Here is a 22,167-nt window from a genome sequence, read left to right as displayed (position 1 = left end):
ATTTTGATGACTTAACTCCCTTTGCAAAGAAAATCACTGTCTACAGCAAATCTACTCACAGCACATGCTGGAATTTATCACGCACCAGCAGTGACGGGTATGACATTCCTACCACAGCGCTGAGAAGAGAGCGTGGGAAGTGGGCTCCAATGTCTGATGCTGTCAGGTGGTGTGACGTCACCTGAGTGGAGCCTGTGACGAGTCACAGATGACAGGACAGCAAGGAGTTACAGCTAAATAGCCAATAAAGACAGACAGTATGGAATCATAAAAACTTGCTCCATTACTAAAAAATGCGAGATGAATGGAGAAGAAGAACAAAGGGCAGATGGAACATCGTGGAAATAAATAGCAAGATGATCTATAATAAACGTTGCTACCCACCAGTCAGGAAATGGTCTAAGCACCACAACTAAAAGATAGATAGATATTGGGGCGTCTGGGTGGCTCAGTCAGTTAAGTGTCCAACTCTTGATCTCAGCTCAGGTCTTGATCTCAGGGTCCTGGGTTTGAGCCCCACATTGAGTTTCACTCTGGTGTGAAGCCCACTTAAAAAAAAAAAAAGATAAATATTGTCAAGTTGAATTGAATGTAACACCCAAGGATAAGAAAGCTACAGTAAATAGACTTATACTAAGTGCAAGTTCAGGACAGGATTCCCACTCAATTCTGTTGCACAATCCAGGATGTAAAAATTTCACAGAACAGAGAATCAAGGAAGATGAGGAGAACACTTCAAATAGTTAGAATGGAATATTTCATGTTCCACACACAAAAACAGAAAGAAATGGTGAGAGTGCACGTTTCATGAGAACAGTTACAGAAATGCCCTCACCTCCTCACTGGCCCCCAGGCTGTACGATTTTCAAACACAGAGTGACAAGAGCTCCCCTAGGAGAGTGGAGAGGTGAGCATGGCTCCACTGAACCAGATCCCTGAAGCCCGCCCAGGAACACAGAGATTCTCTCCAGCAGCTTGAGAAAAAGCATTTTCACAGGGACCAGTGAGGGCACGAGGGAGGCTTGGGGAGGCCAGACAGAACTCTAGGGCCTCCTCCAAGGCCCGGACCCTTTTCTGCTCCAACTCCTCACTCTCTGCACAGGCGCTGCCCCCAGACTGTGCCCACATGTGACAGCATTTCCACAGTCTTAAGAGTTAATATGCTTCTAACTTATGTCCTCCTTTCTTGCTGACAGAAGTCCGTTGATCTGTAGCAGAACCAACTTACTTTCTTGGAGATTTGCTCATCTCTGGTCTTGAGAAGTGCAGATCAGGCCTGACCACACTTGAACACACCTGCCAGTGATGCCAGCAAGTCTGCTCAGGGCCATGTCCACATAGGACTAGCCACCTGGGCACCTGCCTCTCCTCCAGGCGCCCCTCCCTTGTCATATGTCTTCTTGTTTAAAGCCCCCTGGCTTCACCTGGATGGGGAAGATGGTCTCTGAGACATTTGTCTACCATGTCCCCACATGGCCAGCTTCCTGAATAAACCTACCTTTCCTTTCCCACCATCACTTGTCTCTCCAGAGTAATTTTCCAGGGGCAAGGACCAAAAACTGAGTTTGGAACCAGTGCTGTCTAACACACACAGGCTCAGTCCCCACAGGACCCTGAGCGTGACCCTGACCCTGAGCTCAGCCCAGGGGATGCTGCAGGCATGGGACCTTGAGAATATGCCCCACAAGTCTTCTGAAGCTGCAGATTCTATGGTCCCCTATAATAATCAGCTCTCCCCAGTAGAGTGACCACGAGACCTGTGATTCTCAACTGCTCAGGAGAGGGAGGACCAAGCAATAAAGCAGAGCAGAACCAGGAGGACCCAGGTCAGGCCCCTGCACAGATGAACAACCTCAACAACCCCAGGAACCTCCAGCTTTAACCTGGAACACAACGGCACTGACCCTCCCCAGGTGCAGGCTGAGGGGCTCCTTTATAGACCAGGCCAGGATGGGGATGGCAGAGAGTCTGGGGTCACAAGCCCTACAGTGCAGCCTGGCGTCACCCCCGCTTTTCCCACCCTGGCCAAACTCTATGCCAAGGAGCCCAGGGTCTGAATCCAGCACACCAGGGCTCTACTCCTGGACTTGCCCCATGCTCCGCTGTTTTCCTGGGAATATAGCCTCTCTGGGACTCAATTTTATGTGCTGTAAAATGGGAAAGATGAAACTGATGTCAGAACAACTTTTCTTTCCAAATTAAATGATACAAAAATATTGAAGAAATCATATTAACAAGAAACTCTGTGGGGTCTCAGTGAATGGGCCCTAGTCCAAGAGTCTCTTGTTCCTACTCTGCAAGAAAAGGGGCTTAAAAAAGTGTGATGTGTATGATGTGAAATTGCATATCCAGGTCTGAATTAGCAGATTCGAATGTCATTCAAACCACCATAGACTAGTGTAGAAATGCTCCCACCCTAAACTCCAAAATGTGGGGGCTGTAAAAAAATAGTAATAGACATAGTAATAATAATATTACTAATAAAGATTTAGGTGTGTAAATGAACTTCAACAGTATCCCTGTTCTTGCAAATGACCCCGGTGCACTGATTATGGTGTGGAAGCTGAAATGCACCTGACTCCTACATGGACAGGAATCCAATGACCGTAGACATCACACAGATTTCCTGACTTCAAGCCTTTTCACATGCACTACAGTATACCCTGCACTCTCCTTTTTGTAACAAAATAATGGCCAATGGCATTTTAATCCTGGGACAACTACAAGAATCTTACCTGCCATGCCGCCAATACCTAGTATCTGTCCTGTCTCTACTGGGCTGGGTGGGGCACAGGGCACAGCTGCCTGAGGGAGACTTGATACCCCCCTCACAGGTGACAGGTGCTGTGGGGTGACCTGCAGGAGGGAAGCTCCTGCTCTGAGTCCTCCTCCACCAGCAGGGAGCAGCAGAGGGGCAGCAGGAGCCTCAGGACAGAGGCTGGGGCTGCCCAAGGGAGCCTCACAAGGACACCAGGCCTGGGAGTCAGCAGGGGTCCGGAGTTCAGTCCTCAGAAAGAAGTCATAATCATCCGTATTATCTCCTCAGGCTGCAGGGATCACATTCTGAGGGTCAGACACACAGTGTCACCCAGGACACTGACAGGAGTGCTGACACAGTGAGTATCTCACCTGGGAAATATGGGTCCCCACATTGTCCACCAGGGTTCCTGGGGGGGCTGACTCCTCTGTGCTTTCACATCGAGAGACGCCCTGACCACTCACCCTCTGCCTCTCCTTCCCACCTCCAGACAGACTCGTCCTGGGGCTATAGCTTCTTTGCTCACTTGTGTCTCAGGGGATGTGAGGTGAGCCACCCAGAGCCCCTGGTCCCTGAAAAAAGTATCCACTGCCTCCTTGTGAGACTGCCCCCAGAATGAAATGGATTCTCACTATCTAGGCCACAGCTCTAGTTCCTGGGCTGTCCTTGGGTCAGTGACAGGATCCAGATCCCTGCAGGACCCTAGTTCTGGCTCCAAAGCTCACATCTTTTGGGAAGACATAATCCTGGGGACTCTAACAAGATATTAAGCTCAAAAGTGTCCTTTTTAGTCAGGGGTGATTTCTCACATTTATATGAAATACTGAGGAAGAGTCATCAAGGAATCAAAGGGTTGACAATGCTAAGGGTTGGTCCGTTGAGGGATGGGGTGTCAGAGAGATGACATCACCACATGTCAATAGACTAGGAGACATGACGCATCTCCAACAGCAGGTGGTAGTTTAACTATGGAGCTCTCACAGACAATGATGCACAAACATTCTAACGAGAAAATTCCACTATCTAATAACATGGAAGGTATGGGGCCACAGTCAGTACCATGGGATGTACAGGGGATATGAAGCAGGAGGAGGAAGGAAATGAGGCCACAGGACCACCTTTCCCTGAATCAGGGTTTGTCTATATCTTTCAGAGGGCCCAGTTCAGCCCCATGGCCAGTCTCCTGAAAGACCACAGAGGGAGCCAAAGGCAGACCCCAACCAAGCACAGTGGTTTCAGATGGTATTCATGTGCTCAGACACCAGGAAGTTAACTGAATCCAGATGTTGGAGGCCAAATTGGTTTGTTCAACATGAAAGCTGCTTGGAGGAAGCTGGGAGCTCCTCTCTTCCTCCTCAGCCACATGTTCTGATCTCACCACTGGTGCATCACTTAGGAGCCCCAGAAGTGGAGGAAATTTGCATAAGTACTAACAATCACTGACCCAAGGACCTAGAAAGGAATAAAAGAGGCTGGGATGGAGCCCAGCAGTGCTGTGGGTCTCAGGAGGCGGAACTCAGGCATCTCCACCATGGACTGGACCCCTCTCCTGCTCCCCATCCTCACATTCTGCTCAGGTGCTCCCCCCAGGCCCTCTGCAAATGCTCAGCCCCCACTGGACCGGACCTGACCTGACCTTGCCCCAAACTCTGAGCTCAGATCTAGCACAGCATCAGTATTGGGACCCAAGGAAGGAGCCTCTGGACCTCACACCAACCTGTCCTCTTCTGTCTTTTCAGGCTCTGTGGCCTCCAGTGTGCTGATTCAGCCATCCTCAGTGTCAGTGGCCCTGGGACAGATGGCTGCCATCACCTGCTCTGGAGCTGTACTGTTAGGGAGTTATGCACATTGGTACCGGCACAAGCCAGGCCAACCACCCATGCAGGTCATCTACAACGATAGAGAGTGGCCCTCAGGGATCCCTGACTGATTCTCTGGCTCCAGTCAGGGAACATAGCCACCCTGACCATCAGCGGGTCCCAGGCTGAGGACGAGGCTGACTATTACTGTCAGACCTTTGACAACAGTGGTACTTCTCACAGTGACACAGGCAGACAGGGAAGTGAGACACAAACCCCTTCCCCGTCCATCTCACACTCTTCTCCAGTCCAAGGAGGCCTGTGCACAGAGCAGTGAACAGTCAGGCTCAGGTTCCCACATCGGAGGTCACCAGGCTGCCCCCTCCTCACACCCCTCCAGGCAGGCTCTGCACATGGTGGATCAGCAGAGGATAAGGATACATTTATTAAAACTATATTTTGACTGTGAATGCATGAAATACTGAATCTGTTAGAAGCAGATATAGAAGATATTTTTAAAAGACCAAATCTTTTAAAATTTCCCTGAATGATAATCCTATGTTCTGAGATGCATAAATACAAAGATGAGATTGACAACAGATTAGATGCTGCAAAAGAACAGACGAGTCACCTTGATGCCACAGCAACAGAGGCTGTTCAAAATGAAACACAGTGAAATAGCTTGAGAAATGGAATAAAGTCTTGGTGCAGGGAGGACAGCTTCGCTCCAACTAAAGATGTATAACAGAGTAACTGAGGTGGGGGCAGGTGGTAATTGCAAACGTATCTGAGGGAAAAAGAGCTAACAGGTTTTCAAACTGGTGAAACCTATGAACCAATGTATCCAAGAAGCTCATCGAAGCTCAGGCACAGGGAACAGGAGAGAGAACACCGCACACATTATGTGAAATTGCTGCAAACCAGCGATGCGGATACACTCACAGCCAGAAAGGAGAGTTGTGTTCCTTACAGAGGAACCAGCATCATGGTGGGAGCTCATTACTCATTACAAGCTGTATAAACAGAAAAATAGGGGAGCAACAGCTACAAGATGCTAAAACAAAATACTAATCAACCTGGATCTTTACCCAGCAAAAATGTCATTGCGTAAAAGTAAGGACAAAGCAACCTTCTCACACTGACAGCCTCCCAGAACTAATCACCCACAGACTCTCAGCACAAGAGACAGTAAAATATGACCCTCAGACAGAAAGGGAAATGTGATCTACACCCAGATTTAAAAATCATCACATATCATAACTATATGGATAAATATTTTTTTATTATATTTTGTTAGTCACCATACACTACATCCCTGGTTTTTGATGTAAAGTTCCATGATTCATTAGTTGCGTATAACACCCAGTGCACCATGCAATATGTGATCTCCTTAATACCCATCACCAGCCTATCCCTATTTCCCCACCCCCCTCCCCTCCGAAGCCCTCAGTTAGTTTCCCAGAGTCCATAGTCTCTCATGCTTCATTCCCCCTTCTGATTACCCCCCCTTCTTCTTCCCTTTCTTCCCATACTGATCTTCTTACTTCTTATGTTCCATAGATGAGTGAAACCATAAGATAATTGTCCTTCTCTGCTTCACTTATTTTGCTTAGCATTATCTCCTCCAGTCCCGTCCATGTTGCAGGAAATGTTGAGAAATCGTTCTTTCTGATAGCTGAGTAATATTCCATTGTATATATGGACCACATCTTCTTAATCCAGTCATCTGTTGAAGGGCATCTCGGCTCCTTCCACGGATTAGCTATTGTGGACAATGCTGCTATGAACATTGGGGTGCATATGGCCCTTCTCTTCACTATGTCTGTATCTTTGGGGTAAATACCTGGTGTGCAATTGCTGGGTCATTAGGTCACTCTATTTTTCACTTTTTGAGGAACCTCCACATTATTGTCCAAAGTGGCTGTACCAACTTGCATTCCCACCAACAGTGTAAGAGGGTTTCCCTTTCTCCACATCCTCGCCAACAATTGTTTCTTGCCTTATCAATTTTTGGATTCTAATTGGTGTAAGGTGGTATCTCAATGTGGTGTTGATTTGAATTTCCCTGATGGCTAATGATGGTGAACATTTTTTCATGTTTCTGTGAGCAATTCATATGTCTTCCTTGGGAAAGGGTCTGTTCATATCTTTTGCCCATTGTTAGACTTGATTATTTGTTTCTTGGGTGTTGAGTTTGAGAAGTTCTTTATAGCTCATGGATACCAGGGCTTTACCTGTAGTGTCAATGCAAATATCTTCTCCCATTCTATGGGTCGCCTCTTTGTGTTGTTGACTGTTTCCTTTGCTGTGCAGAAGCTTTTTATCTTGATGAGGTCCCAAAAGTTCATTTTCGCTTTTGTTTCCCTTGCCTTTGGAGACGTGTCATGAAAGAAATTGCTGTGGTCGATGTCAAAGAGGTTACAGCCTGCATTCTCTTCCATGATTTTAATGGATTCCTGTCTCACATCGAAATCTTTCATCCATTTGGAGTTTATCTTTGTGTATGGTGTAAAAGAATGGTCAAGTTTCATTCTTCTGTATATAGCTGTCCACTTTTCTGAGCACCATTTATTGAAGATACTGTCTTTTTCCCATTGAAAGTTTTTTCCTGATGTGTCACAGATTACATGACTCTGGAATTGAGGGTCAATATCTGTATCAGGTTCTTATATTCCATATAACATGGGATAACATCACCAGAATGTAGACTATTACAAGTCACTGATCAGAGGACCACATGAACTAATAGCTCATAAACACAACAAAAAGCAAAACACAAAAACCAACAAAAGCCTAAAAACATAAAAAAAAAATGTTCCATTACTTAAAATAGAACAGACAAGTGGAGAGAGCAAAGTCAACATGGGACAAATAGAACATAAATACGTGGATGCCATATTGAAATGGTGACGCTAGTCACATGCAGGAAATGGTCTGTACACTATTAAAAGGCACAGATTGTCAGAGGTTGTTGGACTGAGATTCACAGTAACACCCAAGTAGATACTGCAAATAAGATCCCCACAGCGTATGAAATGACACTAAAATCTAAGCAAAAATTCAGGACAATTCCCACCAATTCTGCTCCACAATGTGGGACATGAAATATTCTCAGGAAGCAGGCAGAAAATCTGGGAAGATGAGGTGAACCTTAAAAATAATTAGAATGAAACATTTTCTGTTATGTATTTTACACACAAAAGAAAAGAAGAAATATTCATAGGGCATATTGCATGAGCATAGCTAATAGAATATCCTCATAGCCCCCTTCTGACTGGAGCCTTTAAGATGTTCAAACACGCAGTGACAAGAGCTCCCCTATGGAGCCCAGAGGTAAGCAGCTCTCCACATGAACCACCCATGAAGCCCGCCCAGAAGCAGAGATTCTCTCCACCAGCCCGAGAGGGAACATTCTCACGGGGACCAGAGAGGGCATGAGAGAGGTTTGGGGCAGCCAGGCTCAGTGGCGAACTGAGAAGACAGAAATCTGTGGTCTCCACCGTGGCCTGAACCCTTAGCTGATGCCCCTCCTCACCCTCTCCCCCAACTCACTCTCCAAGGACCTGCTCCCAAGCCGTGCCACAGGGTCAGCACCCACAGGACTGCAGCATGAGCCTGGCCCTCAGCTCAGTCCAGAAGATGCTGCAGGGGTTGGACCCTTGAGAATGAGTCCCACAGGCTCCCAAAATGACAGAACTGACCGTCCCCTATAATAATCAGCTGTCCCCAGTAGTGTGACCATGAGACCCCTGTCATTCCCACCTGCTCAAGACTGAGAGGACCAAGCAATAATGCAGGGCAGAGCCAGCAGGACCCAGGCCAGGACCCTGCACAGCCAAACAGCCTCCACTGGCCTCACAGAACCTCCAGCTCTAATCTGGGACAAGACCCCATGGACCCTCCCCACGTGCAGGCTCAGGGGCTGCTTTATAGACCAGCCAGTTTGGGGATGACAGTGAGTCTGGGGACATAAGCCCTGCAGCCAGGCCTGGCCTCACACTCCCTCATGTCCTGGCCAAGCTCTGTCCCCAAGAGCTCCGGGTCTGTATCCAGGATGCCTGGACCCCTCTCCTGGACTCGCCCCCACTTCTCTCTGTTTTTCTGGGAAGCGAGCCTCTCTGGGCTTTCGCTTCACCTGCTGTGAAATGGGGAATCTTATCTCAAGTAAGAAACATTTTTAAAAATCAAATGATAGATAACAGTGTAAGCGTCTTACTAATTAGAGAGACTCCATGTGATCTCGGGGAGTCGACCTTGGAGGTGGAGTCTCCTGTCTCCCTCTGTGGGAATCCGAGAACAAGCTGTCAGCTGCACTGTGACCTACATCTTGTGCGATTGGATCAAAGTCTGAGTGAGCAGGTTCCTGGTTCCACAAAACCACAGACTAGGCCACGGTAAAAATCCTCCCACATCAAACACCAGCAGATGCGGGCTGGAATAATAAAAAAGTAGTAAAAAACAACACTAATAACATCAAAACTGAAGGTTTGCCTACACAACTGAACTTAGCTCCAGAAGCATCACCTGTTGCTCTGATGACCCAACTACACTGATGGGGATGCTGGAAGCATCGGTCCTGATTCCTAAATACGCAGGAATCTGCTGGCTGTGGGACATCACACAGGTCTGTCTGCACCCTGACCTTTTCAGATGCACTCCACTGTACCCTGCACTCTCCCTGTTGTATGAACACAAGGGGCCAGGCCAAGGCGTTTCAACCCCGGGACAAGTACAGGAATCCCAAGTGTCCTGCTTCCTGCAGCATGTATGTGACCTTCTGTGCTGGGCTGGGCAGGGTAGGGGGGCAGGTGCCCATGGGAGGCGGGAAACCCTGGTCCACAACCTCAGGTGACAGGTGCTGAGGTGACCTGCAGGAGGGAAGTTCAGGGTCTGAGTCCTCCTCCACCAGCAGGGGGCAGCAGTGCTGCTGCAGGACAGAGGCTGGGGCTGCCCAGGGGGAGCCTCACAAGGACACCAGGCCTGGGGTTCAGCAGGTTGTCTAAGGGTCAGTCCTCAGAGACTATCGGGGTGCTCCATCCTAACTCCTCAGGCTCCAGGGACCACACTCTGAGGGTCAGACTCACAGTGTCACCCAGGACACTGACAGGGTTCCTGACCCAGTGAGTAGCTCACCTGGAAATTCCAGTCACCTCACTCTCCACCTGGGGTCCCAAGGAACAGACCCTTCAGTGCTGGGCACATCCAGAGATTCCCTGACCCTTCACCCTCTCCCTCTCCATCCCCACCTCCAGGTGGACTCAGACCCGGGGCTATAGCTTCCTTGTTCACAAGTGTTTCGGGGGATGGGAGGTGGGGCACTCAGAGCCCCTGGTCCCTGGAAGGAGGGTCTGCAGCCTCCTTGTGAGACTGTCTCCAGAGTGAAGTGATTCCCACGGCCTCAAGCCCCTTCTCAGGTCCCTGTGCTGTCCTTGCTCCAGTGACAGACCCAGTTCCCAGGAGGGACCCCTGACTCTCCAGTCCCCAGAGCTCACTCTGTGTGCAAAGTCGTGACCCTGGGGACCCTCACAGAGACACAGAGCTTGAAGTGAGTCCCTCAGTCAGGGGTGGGTTCTGGGACTTTTCACAAGTTTACATGGAACATGGATGAAAAAAAAAAACTGTTAACAATGCCGGTCTCTAGTCTCCTGTGGGATGGGGTGTTACAGAGACAGAAGTATTGTGTGGAAATAGACTAGAGGTTGTGATGAATCTCCAACAGCAGGGGCTTGTATAACAAGTAAATTCCCACATGCACCGTGATGAACAAGTGTCGGAATGATGACACGCCAAGGCTGGGACCAGAGTGCAGCTTGGGGACACAGAGGGGACATGAAGTAGGAAGGGCAGGAGTTGAGGCCACAGGACCAACTTTCCCTGAGTCAGGTGTTGTCTGTAGCTCTACAAGGACTCAGCTGAGCCCCATGGCTGGGATCCTGAATGCTTCCTGGGTACTGACACAGCTGGCCTGCACTCAGTGACCGTGGGACAGATGGCAGAGATCACCTGTCAGGGAGACAGTATAGAGATCTGGTGTACAGTGGTACCAGCAGAAGCCAGGACAGGACCCAGTCCTGGTCATATCCAACAATAGCAGCTTCCCTCAGGGATTCTGTCTGATTCTAAGACTCCAAATTGGAAGACACAGCCCACCATAAACACCAGCAGACCACAGCCAAGACGAGGCTGACTACTACTGTCAGGTGTAAGACAGTAGTGCTAATGCTCACAGTGACAGAGACAGACAGGGATGTGACACACAAACCCCTTCCCGATCTGTATCACACTCTCCTTCAGCCTAGGAGGACTGTGGGCAAACCACAGTAAGTCTGGCCAGGTCACCAGATCTGAGATTTCCAGACCTTTCTCGTAACCCAGCTCTCCAGGCACCCTCTGCACCGTGTGGATCAGGAGTGCATGTGCAGGAGGCAGGGTGGTGCTGCCATGCTTCATGTTTTCTTCCCTGGGTTTTGTTGGGGATGGAGATCAGGCTGGAAGGACACACAGAGAGACATTCATGGAGACATGACAAGCTCCAAGTGACAAGGGGACATTTCAGTTCTCAGTTGAATAGAATCACGTTCTGGCACTGGGTGGAAACAGTCCTCTAGAACTAAGATCTCGAGGGCAGCAGACTGAAGGGTCACGGTGACAAGTAGTGAAAATCTTGCAGTGGGTCACCGGGAATGTCAGTGAGTGGGGACATTCCCAAGTCCACCTCTTCATTCCTGGACCCATGAACGCTGGCTACGGAAGAAACAACATCACATATTGGACACAGATTCAGTGCAAATAAGACCTCCTTCCAAATCTTGCCCCAGCCCCGCAAGGGGTTGTCATGTGGCAGGACAGTAACAGGTCTGCAAGAGGCCAGTAGTCCGTTCATTCAAGCCAGCTGTTTCGAGTGGTGGGGAACATCGTAGAACCAGTGAGTTCCAAGGGCTTCAGCACACTGCCGCCCTTTTTCTGGTGTGAACTGTGAGCCTTGGACAGAAGCTGCGCTGTGTACTAGAACAGTGGGTGAGGCATTAAGTCCAAGGGTTACAGTTTGGGAAGAAGCACTGCCGTCCAAGAAACCAAGTCCCTATAGGGAAAGGTCTATTCTGATAAGGACAGAGCTATCCTTTCCATGATGAATGAGGTCTGATGTAATTCATCTGCCACCAGGCTCCTGGCTGACTCCCAAGGGAAGGGTCTCGCCCTGGGAACTCAGGGCTGGTCTCTGCTGTTGGCAGAGTGCTCCTGAAGAGTGGCCATAGCCATGTCAGCTTTATGAGTGGAACTCCCTAGGGATTATCCCATGAATAACCTCCCAACTTGCAACATGGCCACTTTGCTAAGGGCCAATGGACCATTTCAAGAGTGGATGGACAAGAACGCTGACACTGTGCTCACACGTGTCACATTATCTACCTGATTATTAACACAATTTCCCTTTGAGGACACACTCTTGTGGGCATTTTCATGGAGCACAAATAACTCTGTATTCATTTGGGGGTGGGTTTCCTCACATATGTCTTCTTCAAACATCTTTCACCACTTTCCTTATTGTGTTTCTTCCAACTCTGTGACCATCCAGTCAAACTGACTCGGAGACTGTAGGTTAGAATAAAGCCACTTCTGTCCTGATCTCTGTCCAGGTGAAATAAACCAAGGACTCGCCTCAAATGTTGAATTATTGGAGAATGTCCTCCACCCATATATGCAGGGGTGTCCCGGATGAGTGCTGCAGGACTAATATAGTTAAATATCCAAGTTGACCGCCTATCACAAGGGAACCTCTTAAACCAGCCCTGTGGTTTTTCCTCTGTTTCAGTTGTTCATAGAAGTGTCCTCACTGGGTCATATGTGTGCCAAATCCTCTCACTTTCTCTCCCACCATCACTGCTATGGAGGCTTTGCTTTGTCTTGTTGTTGACAACACACCTCAGGATGGCTGCTGCAGCTCCAGCTCTCACAAACGGGTACAAGAGAAAGAGCACTGCATAAATCTAGTCTGTTCCTTTCATTCACAGACAAAACTCCCCAAAAAGATCCTCAGTGGAATGACTCATCGATGGCCTAGCTCTGGGCCACAGGGTCAATGCTGACCTACACAGAGCTGAGAATAGCAATAGTGGGACTTCTCAATGGTTCTAGTAGACGAGATACAGGTAGGCGGGGTTGGTGACTGTGTGCCGTCTCACCAAAGCAACTGCGTCCCCTGTGCTGCTCCGCCCAAGGCAGGATCCAAGAAAGACTTGTGTCTTATTCACACTGATCTCCCAGGGTGGGACCCATGGCCGACCAAGCTGGGTCTGAGGACGTTTCTGTTGGTTGAGTGTCCTCCTGTGTCTGTCCTTGGGGCAGGAGGCATCGTCACACTCTGAGGTGCTCCAGCAGCCAGAACAAGGGAGAGGCCGTCCCTGAGTCCTGTGTCCCCAGGGACCCAGCCCCAGAACCACACCCATGACCACCCACCACCCCAGAGACATGAGCCCTGATACCTCAGATGGGCCAACTTTCTCTTCACATAAGCCTCTTGCTATTTTCATGGATAATCTGACACCACCTGCCTGGCCCAGAGGCTGGCAGGGGCCCAAAGAGAAGAGCAAATCCTCCCCTGGGGCCAGCATGCGTGGATCAGGGGGAATCGGGATGTGAGGAGTGGGTTCTGATTCTCCACCTGGAGGAAGGAGTTCCCTGCACCTCCAGCCTCCTGTGTGCAGCGGCCACTGGGGGGCAGCAGAGATCACCTGGCAAAGCCTCAGGGCTTCTACAGGGAGGGCTGGTCACCAGGACCTGAGACCAGAAGGTAAAGGTGTAGGTTTTCTGCACTACCACCTTTGCTCTGATGTAAAATTCTGACTCGGGGTCTCTCATCTCTCCCCTGTGGAATCTGTCTCTGTCTCTAGCACAGGTCCAGGGCCACATGACGCTCCACCCACCCCATTCCCGCTACACTCAGTCACTGTCAGTCCTTGCTCAGGCACTGGGTCTGTCCCTGGCACGGAGCACACCCTGGGGATACTGAGGCACAGCATCTATGAACTGTCCCAGGAGCTCTCCCGTGGCAGAGAATCCAACAGCACCTCAGTGACTCCCTAAAAATCCACATGCACCTGGCAAGGGAGGAATTTTGTTCATGTTCTGATGTTCAGCAACACAGACCAGGGGTAGGACACACACTGACCTATGATCCTCCAGTACCTAGAGAGTAAACATTCTATGATGGGTTCAGGAAACGCAGACAGACTCCACCTCCCAGATCTGCTGTGCCCACACCCACCAAGGAAGCCAGGTCAGAATATGGAGAGGAATAGAGTTTGGACCCCGGAATATGGGAACACAGGTGAATGAGAATCCTCAGGGCTGAGGATGGGTTTGCAGGGGCTGTCCCCTCCCATCTCTGCACCTTGGAGCTGAGCCCATTTCTAAAACCACAAGGCCCCTCAGCAGCAATCTCTGGGCTCTGGCTGATTTGCATAACCAGCAAGTGTCTCCAGCAAGGGGATAAGAGAGACCTGGGAGGAACCCTGCTCAGCCTTGGGCATCCAGGAGCAAAATCAAGGCACCAGCACCATGGCCTGGACTCCTCTCCTCCTCGGATTCCTGGCTCACTGCACAGGTGCTGAGCCCAGGCTCACCCCCACCCCAGCCCTGGGTTCTGGGACAATCCAGGCCCTGACTTTGAGCTCAGCAGTGGACTGTCAGTGGGGGGCAGGATGATCAAGACCCTGCAGTGGGATGAGGGGCTGGTGGGGTGATAACCCCCCACTGTGCTCCCCGACTCCTTGTGAGCCCCATGGACTGCACCTGCCCATAGAAAGGGGGTGGGTGTTTTTCATTTGTTCAAAGTCTCCATCCACCAGGCAGGTCCAGGGGACTCAGGATCTAAGATGACAGCAAGGTTGAAATGGGTAGGGACTCGAAAGACCTCAAGCCAGCAGGTGGGAATATCCAGGGGAGACACCCCAGGCTGGAACCTGACCTCTCATCTTCTCTCCTGCAGGTTCCATGGCCTCCTACGTGCTGACTCAGCCCCCCTCGATGTCGGTGAACCTGGGACAGACCGCCAAGGTCACGTGTGGGGGAAACAATATTGGAAGGAAAAGTGCTCAGTGGTACCAGCAGAAGCCGAGCCAGGCCCCCGTGCTGATTATCTATAATGATAGCAACCGGCCCTCAGGGATCCCTGACCGGTTCTCAGGCTCCAACTCAGGGAACACAGCCACCCTGACCATCAGCGGGGCCCGGGCCGAGGATGAGGCTGACTATTACTGTCAGATCTATGACAGCAGTGCTGATGCTCACAGTGACACGGACAGATGGGGAAGTGAGACACAAACCCCTTCCCCGTCTGTGTCACACTCTCCTCCAGCCCCAGGAGGCCTGTGCACAGAGCATGAGCAGGTCTGACCCAGGTCCCCACATGTGTGATCCCCAGGGGTCCCTCTCCCCTCAACCCTCCAGGAAGGCTCTGTACAGGGAGGTTAATGAGTGAATTGAAGGCTGACAAGACTTGGCTGCCCTGCTTGTCTGTTCAGGTATGAATCGGGGACATAGGGCCTGGGTAGATGGAAAGACAGACACTCTCATTTCCATATTGAGGTCTCTGGGCTACATTTCCACCCAACTGACCAGGTTATGAACATAAAAATTCCCAGCTCAGCTGAGCTCCTGAGACCCTGGTCCATGGAGGCTGGGATTCTGAGTGGAGCAGACCAGTGCAGGGACACTGTGGGGTATCCTTCATCCCCTCTTCTGAGACCTCCCACCCACCCACCCCTGTGGGAGGCCCTGATGGCTCACAAGGGAGCTCCTCACAGGGAAGCATCATGGCTCACAGGGGAGCTCCTCACAGGGAAGCACTGTGCTTCAAAACTCTGCCTCCCCAGATTTCTGCCCCTATTCAGAGAGGTTCAGTTGAATGATGGGCTCAGTCCAACAACCCAAGGGCCTGCCTGGGTTCCGATGTCCTCACAGGTCCCAGCTTTAGAGCTCCCTGCAGAAAGGAGGCCTCCCCGAACGTCTCACTGTGGGTCCCTTCTCCTTTTGCCTGGTCTACCTCTCCAACCCCTTCCAGATTTCCTGCACATGCCCTTCTCCATCTTAGAATCTGCTTCCAGGAACCCAATGCAGGATGGCCAGCATCCCCGACAGGGTCCTCAGGGACCTGAGGAGGCCACTGTGTACCCGCAGAGCTGGGGTTTCTCCCCCAGGTCATCAATGTGCTTGTCCAATCCCTAGACAGATCAGACTGTTCCTTGTACTTTTATACAATTGAAAACGATCCAGACACACTAGGTGCTCTGGGTTCTGAGAGATTGTTGGAGAGTCACATCCTTCTTGATGGTGAGTGGAGATGATGGGCCAGTTGCCACTGCCTACAAAGTGGCCACAAGAAACACAACCACGGGAGTGAGACATACAATGGGTCCTTCCTTACTTCTACCCCCTAAATCTTGTGCAGGAATCTCTCTTTATACACACCCTGATAAATGGACAGACATAAATTCTGCGACCAACCCCTCAACCCCAGAAAATCCACTCAGATCCCTACAGACCACAGTCTCCAAATAAAGTCAATGTTGGCAGCCATATTTATACCTGATATGTTAAATTATCCTATAAACAATTACAAACGTGCTCACCCTTTCCCCACAAGAGGATATACAATACATCTCTGTCTGCTAGTGATCTTTATTTTTGTCCCAGCTGAATTGATAGCCTATAACTTCAGTACTGAGATATAAAGTGAACTAGTTAGATGATAATGGGATGAAACAGGAGAACAGAACAGAAACATATGATTCATATATATCCAAGCCTATTCGTGTCAGCATAAGGAAGAAACACTTGCTACTTTTGTCCTGCTCATTTCTCCCACTACCATATGTGGCCAGTGTGGTGTGTATAATACCTTCCTCACTGCCCATTCCATAATTCCTTTCTCTCAGCAAATACTTGAACTAGTTTGGATCCTTGCCAGTTGGGACGACCAAACCCTCATTCCAGAAGGGTCCATGATCTGACCTGCTGCATTGGATCGTGGTGTTTTTATGACTCAGAGTCCCAGGGTGTCCCAGCATTCTCCTGAATCCGAATAGTCCTACTCACCCCAACTGTGTTGGAGACACCCAATTGCCCCGTGACAGTCATCATGAAACCCGCAGGCCCCCTACTTTGAGTCCCTGCCAGGTGGAGTCAGAAGGAGCCATGGCACACTCTCCACAACCAGAGCAGGGCAGTCACACACTGGTCCCAAGATGCAGAGGGGACATGAAGCAGGAGGGGTAGGCAGTGAGGACACAGGACCACCTCTCCCTGGGTCAGGTGTTCTCTTAGCTCTGCAAGGTCCCAGCTCAGCCCCATGGCCAGGCTCCTGAAAGTCCTCCCTGGTGCTGACTCAGCTGGACTGTGCTCAGAGACCCTGGGACAGATGTCCATGATCACCAGTCAGGGAGACAATCAGAAATCTTTGGTGTACACTAGTACCAGTAGAAGCGAAGGTAGGCCGTGTGGTGGTCATAAATGACAAGAGCAAACTTCCCTCAGGGATTCCCTACTGATTCTAGGACTCCAACTTGGAAGACATGGCCACCCTAAACAGCAGCAGGAACAAGGCCAAGGACGAGGCTGACTACTACTGCCAGGTATGGGGCAGTTGTACTAATGCTCACCTTGTAGACGCAAATAGGGGTGTGAGACACAGGCCCCTTCTCCAACTGAGTCACACTCTCCTTCAGCCCCTGGAGGACCGTGGACAAAGCACAGTAGGTCTGCCCAGGTCTCCAGATCTGAGATTCCCAGACCTCTATGCCAACCCAGCCCTCCAGGCAGCCTCTGCACCGTGTGAATCAGGAGTGCATGTGCAGGAGGCAGGATGGGGCTGCCAGGTATTCTTGGCTAGGGTGTTTTTGGGGGGATGGAATATCAGTCTGGAAGGACACACAGAGAAACATCCATGGAGACATGACAAGCTCCAAGTGACAAGGGGAAGTCTCAGCTTTCTGTTGAATAGATCATTGTGGTGTCTCTGGGTGGAAGCAGTTCTCCTTTAGAACTAAGCCCTCTAGGTCAGCAGAGTATATGCTCATAGACAATCATAATTTTATAGCAGGTCACTGGGAATATCAGTGAGTGGGGATGTCCCTAATTCCACCTCTAGATTCCTGCACCCATGAGTGCTGGCCATGGGAGAAACAGCACCATCAATTGGGAAGAGATACAGTGCAAGTATCACCTCCTTTAAAAAGTTGCCCTGGCCCCACAGGGTTTTGTCCCACTCCTGGTACAGTAACTGAGTCTTCAAGAGGCAATTATATTCATTTAAGCCAGCTCTTTCAGAATGGTGGGGAAGATGGCGCAGCCAGTGAATTCCATGCACATGGGCACATTGCAACCCTTCAATTGAATGGTGGACAGAAGCCTCCCTGAATTTACTAGAAGAGTGGGTGAGGCATCCTTCAAGTACCAAGGGTAATAGTTTGGGAGGAAGCATTGCAATAAAGTAAGCTTGTCCCTATCTAGAGTAAAGGTCTATTCCAATAGGAACAGAGAAATCCCTACCATGATGGAAGAGGTCTAATGTAATTAGTCTGCCACCTGGCCTGGTTCTTCTCTCATTATTTTATTAATTGATTATTTTGTATTTATTGTTATCCTAACTGGTCAGGAAGTATTTAATGCAATACATGCACATCTCAACAAGACGCATGAACATTTAGATACTTATTTTTGTCCTGGAGAAATAAGTTTGAAGTCAGATGGTGGTTCTCCAGGCACTCACCAGTTCTGTAAGATCCCAAATCTTCTCACTTTCTCTCCCACCATCACTACTATGGAGGCTTATTGTTGGCAGCAGAAATCAGGACGACAGCTGCAACTCCAGCTATCACACCCTAGAACAAGAGAAAGAGCACTACATAAATTTATACTGTTTCTTTTCTTCACAAGCGCAAAAGTCCCCCAAAAGATCCCCAGGCACGTGATACATCCATGGGCCAGCTTCGGGCCATGGGACCAATGTTGACCTAGTGGCACCTGAGAATAGCAATAGTGTGGTTTCTGAAAGAATATAGAAGACAAGATGCAGGTAGAAGGAGTTGGAGTCTATATGCTCTGTCAGCAAAGCACGCATGTCCACTCTGCTGCTCCAGCCAAGATGGAAACTCTGACAACAGGACTGTGTCTTGTTCACACTAATTTCCAGGATGGAATGTCTGCCAGACCAAAGTGGGTCTGAATGAATATTTGTTAAGTGACTGTTCTCCTGTCTCTGACTTTGAGGCAATAGTCACCTCTGCCCCAATTTGGTCCTGCACCAGCCGCTGGCACCAAAGAGGCAGTCCCTGAGTCCTGTGTCCCCTAGTGCCAAGCTCCAACACCACATGCATGACCACCCACCACCCCATACTTCAGATGAACCCTGCCTTCTCCTCCTCTGCATGAGCCTGCTCATATTCTCACAGGTAATCTGACATCCTCTTCATGATCTTGGGGCTGGCAGGGACTACTTAGAGAAAAGCAATTTTGCACATGGAGCCAAAAGTCCATGGATCAGGGAATCAGGATCTGAGCAATGGATTCACAATCTCCACCTGGAGGTAGGTCTTCCCTGTACTTCCAGCCACCAACGTGGAGTGGCCTCCAGGGGGCAGCAGAGGTCACCTGGACATGGGGTGTGATTGGGCATCAGAGGTTCTAACAGCCAGGGAGGGTTCATCACTACCACCTGAGACCTAAAGGAAAAGTCATAGGCTTTCTATAGTGTCTATAGTGTCACCTTTCCCACCAACATAAAACTCTGACTCCGTGTCCCTCACATCTCTCTCTTCTAGAATTTGCCTCTGTCTCTTGCACAGGTCCAGGACGTTATGCCTCTCCAGCCCAGCCCATTTCAGCTAAAACCCAGTCACGGTCAATCCCTGTAAGGCACGGCATCTATCCCAGGAGCTGAGTGCACACTGGGGATACTGAGTCACAAAATCTAGGACCTGTCCTAGGAGCTCTCCCTGAGGACATCACCTACAGTAAATCAATGGCTCCTGCAAAACTCCATCTGTGCTTAGCAAGTGAAGAATTTTCTTCACATTTGATGGTCACAAACAGGAATCTGGGTAGAAACTGCACTGACCTAAGCCTCTTATGGTCACTCAGGAGCAAGGAAAGGACAAAACCTGGAGAAGACATTCAGACCAAATATGGGACAACTGGGTGAAGCAGAATCCCCTGGGCTGGTGGGAAGTCTGTCTGCAGGAGCCACCCCTCCCTCTCTGTGTCCCTTGGGGCTGAGCCTTCTCTGAAACCACAAACCTCCTCAACAGCAGCTCCTGAGCCCCTAATGATTTGCATAACCTGCAGGTGTTTCCAGCAAGGGGATAAGAGAGGCCTGGGAAGGAAACTGCCCACCCTAGGGCCTCAGGGAGCAGAATTGGGACACCTCCACCATGGCCTGGACCCCTCTCCTCCTCGGATTCCTGGCTCACTGCACAGGTGCCGAGCCCAGGATCACACCCACCCAGACCCACAGAACTGTCACAAGGCTGACCCTGACTCACAGCTCAGCAGGGCACTGCCTGTTGGGGGGCAGGATGCTTATGACTCAGCTGCAGGATGAGGGGCTGGAGGGGTGAACTCCCCCCACTGTGTTCACTGGACTGTGTGGGCCCTGAGGCTGCACCTGCCAGGGAAAGATTGTCAGGGTTCTTATTTGTTCAAACGCTCCATCCACCAGCCTGTCCAGGGGGCCCTGGGGCTGAGACTGGTGGGAAAGGTGCCCTGTGTGCCCAGAGTACCCCAAAACTTGAATCTAGGTCAGGCGGGTGGGGACTACCTAACGAAAAGACTCGAGTTAAAAGCCCACCTCTCCTTTTCTCTCTTGCAGGTTCCATGGCTGCCTATGTGGTGACTCAGCCCCCCTCAGTGTCAGTGACCCCGGGACAGATGGCCAGCATCACCTGTGGGGGAGACAGCATTGCAAGTAGATATGTTTCTTGGTACCAGCAGAAGCCAAGCCAGGCACCAGTGACGATTATAGGTGCTGATAACAACCGGCCCTCAGGGATCCCTGAGCGATTCTCCGGCTCCAAGTCAGGGAACACGGCCACCCTGACCATCAGCGGGGCCCAGGCCGAAGACGAGGCCGACTATTACTGTCTACCATATCAGGGTGGTAGTTACACATCACAGTGGCACAGGCAGATGGGGAAGTGAGACATAAACCCCTTCCCCGTCTGTGTCACCCTCTCCTCCAGCAGCAGGAGGCCTGTGCACAAACCAACGAGCAGGTCTGATCCAGGTCCCCGGGTCTGAGGTCCGCAGGCTGCTCCCGCCGCCCTGCCCTGCAGACTGGCTCCGCAGAGGATGGATGAGGGAAACATACAAATTACCATTGAATGAGATTCCATTTGTTTGAAGAGGCAGAGCATGACTGAACATGTTCAGTGCAGATGTGGACATCATGTGAACAGGGCCACATCTCACTTCTTTTTTTTTTATATAATGATTTTTTATTATATTATGTTAGTCACCATACAGTATATCCCCGGTTTCCGATGTAAGGCTCGATGATTCATTAGTTGTGTATAACAGCCAGTGCACCATGCAATACATGCCCTCCTTACTACCCATCACCAGCCTATCCCATTCCCCCACCCCCCTCCCCTCTGTAGCCCTCAGTTTGTTTCTCATAGTCCATAGTCTCTCATGTTTCATTCCCCCTTCTGATTACCCCCCTTTCTTTATCCCTTTCTTCCCCTACCGATCATCCTAGTTCTTATGTTCCATAGATGAGAGAAATCATATGATAGTTGTCTTTCTCAGCTTGACTTATTTCACTTAGCATTATCTCCTCCAGTGCCGTCTATGTTGTAGCAAATGTTGAGAACTCGTTCTTTCTGATAGCTGAGTAATATTCCATTGTATATATGGACCACAGCTTCTTAATCCAGTCATCTGTTGAAGGGCATCTCGGCTCCTTCCACAATTTAGCTATTGTGGACATTGCTGCTATGAACATTGGGGTGCATATGGCCCTTCTCTTTACTTTGTCTGTATCTTTGGGGTAAACACCCAGTAGTGCAATGGCTGGATCATAGGGTAGCTCAATTTTTCACTTTTTAAGGGACCTCCACACTGTTTTCCAGAGTGGCTGTACCAACTTGCATTCCCACCAACAATGTAGGAGGGATCCCCTTTCTCCACATCCTCTCCAACAATTGTTGTTTCTTGCCTTGTCTATTTTTGCCATTCTAACTGGCATAAGGTGGTATCTCAGTGTGGTTTTGATTTGAATTTCCTTGATGGCTAATGGTTTTGAACATTTTTTCATGTGTCTGTTAGCCACTTGTATGTCTTCGAGATGAAAACTGCAGTCAGGGTCTGAGAGTAAACATGCACGGGATGACACTGACAACAGATTAGATGCTGCAAAAGAAGAGATTCGTGAACCTCATAACATAAAAGTTGCAACCATTCAAAACGAAATAAGAGGGGAAAAAAAGCCTGTAAGAAATGAACAGGGCCTCGGTTGTTTGCAGGACCACCTCCTGCATCCCACTGTGCTTGTACCTAGAGCCCCCCAGCAGAGAAGACAGACAGGACAGAATAGAAAATATGCTTAAAGAAATA

At 49.8% G+C, this 22,167-nt stretch overlaps 1 protein-coding gene, 1 pseudogene and 1 gene segment (V, D, J or C); all 3 read left to right on the top strand.

Moving 5' to 3' along the window:
* Positions 1 to 22,167, top strand: part of LOC123792759 (immunoglobulin lambda-1 light chain-like) — a 343,464-nt gene that overhangs the window by 177,784 nt on the left and 143,513 nt on the right. The gene's annotated exons all lie outside the window — the stretch shown is intronic.
* LOC123792755 (immunoglobulin lambda-1 light chain-like) overlaps positions 1 to 22,167 on the top strand; it is a 388,881-nt gene that overhangs the window by 227,247 nt on the left and 139,467 nt on the right.
* Positions 14,007 to 20,751, top strand: LOC148107482 (immunoglobulin lambda variable 2-14 pseudogene; annotated as a pseudogene). The gene is made up of 3 exons (XR_015722298.1): positions 14,007 to 14,161; positions 14,546 to 14,869; positions 20,423 to 20,751. The product of XR_015722298.1 is annotated as an immunoglobulin lambda variable 2-14 pseudogene (transcript).

The sequence above is a fragment of the Ursus americanus genome, chromosome 30 (assembly GCF_024610735.1).
Source record: "Ursus americanus isolate L20-20 chromosome 30, mUrsAme1.1.p, whole genome shotgun sequence".
Lineage (NCBI taxonomy): Eukaryota > Metazoa > Chordata > Mammalia > Carnivora > Ursidae > Ursus > Ursus americanus.
Note: the sequence above shows the minus strand (reverse complement) of the source record. Positions and strands in the feature narration are given on the sequence as shown.